Raw genomic sequence first — 3,085 nt, forward strand, 5'->3', positions numbered from 1 at the left:
TGATCATGTCGGCTCGCCGATCGTAACATGTCGGTTGACGAGTAGGCGGGGATCGAGTTCAAAAGCTCCTCTTCGAACACCTTCCCAAAAGATTCATCATTTATGTTATTATGGTTTTTTTTAAGCTTGTTTATTTGTCTTATGTTGCTTTTATTTATGTTATGTATCTTTGATCTATTTTTTTCCAAGGCATTCGCAATGAAAACGATCCAAATAAAGGGTCGGTGAAGTTCGGACTATATAATCCGGAAGAAGCTGCATACATTCCGGATTGTATTTTCGGAAACCCTCGGTAACATCTTGGCCGGTGACGTTTCACCAAAGGTTAGGCCGATTAGTGGAGTTTGAATGCATTTTTTTACGGTTTTGAATGTGTAACACCTTTTATTTGACTTTGTAATTAAGACCTATGACTTATATAAGGCTATAAAAATGCATGGATCTTCAACATTTTCCTTCATTCTTCTTCACCTCCTTTCTTACATTTTCTTCAATTTTTTAAAGTTTTTTAGGTAGCTTTTAAGAGTGTTTGTGGTGTCATGGTCATTGTTGACCGCTCATACGACCCCCTGCAATTGCTTTGCATCTTATGCGGGGGTCGTATAACGATCAACGAGACCCTTGACATCAAAGAAAAACACAAAATATGCATATCGAATTGGTCCGGATTTTATAATCCGGAAACACTAACAATCTGGTTCGGAAAATGTAATCCGGACTAGGGGTATTTTGGAATTTTTGCGGGGCGCGCGAGAAGGCCATAGGGTGGGAATCTTTGTGGAAGCGGGGACGGACCCATGTTAACAAGAGTGTGTGGGCCTTGGCCCTCACTTTCTTCTTGAGTTTCTTGATAATAATATTACTATATCATAGGTACGTATGAACATTACTACAAGATAACAAATAAACAGTAGGCATTTCCCTTTCTTGTTTTTGTTTTATTTTACTGTTAGATCAAGCACAACATAAATTAAATAATAATGTGCTTTAAAGATTGTATCTTTATTTAAGCCGAGAATGTATATCCTATGTTTTGTTTTTCTTGTGTTTAGCTTCTTCTTTTTTAACAATACTTGTATAATATTTTAAACAAAATTGAGTTTATTTACTATTTCAAATAATATAAAAAATAAATAGTCAAGTTAGTCTCTATACTAGCACCCTCTCACCAATTTAATCCATAAATAATTTAATGCTAGTGTTAAGTAGTCTTACATCGGATAAAAGATGACCTAACAATGTGTTTATTATAATTGGAGACAATTTTCACCTTACAAACCGGTTTTGTGAAGTTGTGTAAGACTCAACCACGATTTATAAGATGATATCGGACTCTCCATTAAAATATGTTGGATCATCCACCATTTATATATTATTATAAAGAGTTAGAAATTTATATATAGACATGACCCTCACTATTGAGAATTTACGGGTCCGTCCTTTGGGTGGAAGCGGATGTTGTGTTGAATTGCAAGATTAGTGTTGTTCCTTTTGTTTACCTCGGTTTGCCTAATGTAGGAAATCATCGTCGCTTATCTTTCTAGCAGATGTTGATTGATAACGTTCGTAAAAAATTAACGGGTTGGAAAAGTAAACATCTATCAATGTGTGGTTGGTTTGTTCTTATAAAATTTGTTATGTCGTCAATTCCGGTTTATTTTCTTTCTTCAAGTCTCCCACAAGTTTTCTCAATTGATATGAATCGAGTTTGTACCCTTGAAGGTGTCGTTATTTACGTGGAGACTCGTGAAGAAAAGGATCCATATGATGGATCATTTCTTGCGTTGTGTAATGGTACCTTCTATTTCTTTCCTTTATCCGGGAGAGCGCGGGAAGGCGGGAAGGAAGAAACGGTTAACAATCTTTTTCTATGATGTGATGTGATTTCTTCGATAGTATATGAGGACCAATATGTATTACAAATTTGATTACTAATGACTTTTTTAATTTTGCTTAAAAAAAAAAGGAGGGTGACGCAGAAATTCTAGCTGACATGATAGGGACCTTACTATCTTTCTTTTTTTGCTAAAAGGGACCTTACTATCTAACATCTATATATTTTGTCAAAAAAAAAAAAAATCTAACATCTATATATATTGTATGAACATCGAAATAAAATTTTAAATTTCTAAAAAACCTTGTTTGTCTATTTACACGAACAAAAAGGTAGTCTTTAAAGTCTTTTCTTCATCAAGTATATATATGCTTTTTGATTACATAATCTAATAATAGTGATATATTATAAAGTTGGTTGCAAATTATGCCATCAAATAAAACAGTACATAATTAGAATGAAGATTGGGCCGTGCTCACTGGATATGCCAATTTTAAATAATTATTGGAGGTTCTCAATCAATGGTGATACTATGGCAACGATCCTTTGGATGATTTGGTGTAGACGAAATCAGAAATGTTGGAACGATGTATTCCCAATAGCGTTTGAAGTTAGTAGAAAAAGAATGGAGGCTTTGGAAGATTGGCCATGAATAAGGTGTAAATCTGAAGCAGGTAGCAAAAGGAGGGTTTTCAACCTCTACCTACAACAAAAAAACTAACACTAACATTTATGATTAAAAAAATTATATTATCATGTTTTAAAAGAAGAAAAAAAACATCAAAATCAATCAACTTTTATTTATTGTTCAGTCTTTAGTATATTAACAAATGACATACATGTTAGCATTTTTTATATTTAGAATAAGGGTAGATAAATTAGTTAAACAATGAAAATACTTAATTTTTTCTTCTTCTTATAAGTGGGACAAAGCGGAATTCCAAAAATTCCGTGGGACAAAAGCGGAATTCCAAAATTCCGATTTGAAACCACGGGAATCATTTTTTTTTGTTTTGAAAAAAGGTAAAATGAAATTTATTAAAATCGCAATGAATCTTAACCCATACATAGATTGGGAGCCTCCAATGGAAAACTCATACACCTGTGTATCAAAGAAAAAAAAACCCAAATAAACTAATTGGAAACGCCTCCTATCAAAGGGCTATCTCCAAAATCAATAAACGAAACACAAATAACAAAGCTAGCACCAAGATCGACGAAACAACATAAACAAAAGTTGTAAAAAAAATC

This window comes from Medicago sativa, chromosome 8, assembly GCF_051527215.1.
Source record: "Medicago sativa cultivar Bolivia chromosome 8, Bolivia_mono, whole genome shotgun sequence".
Lineage (NCBI taxonomy): Eukaryota > Viridiplantae > Streptophyta > Magnoliopsida > Fabales > Fabaceae > Medicago > Medicago sativa.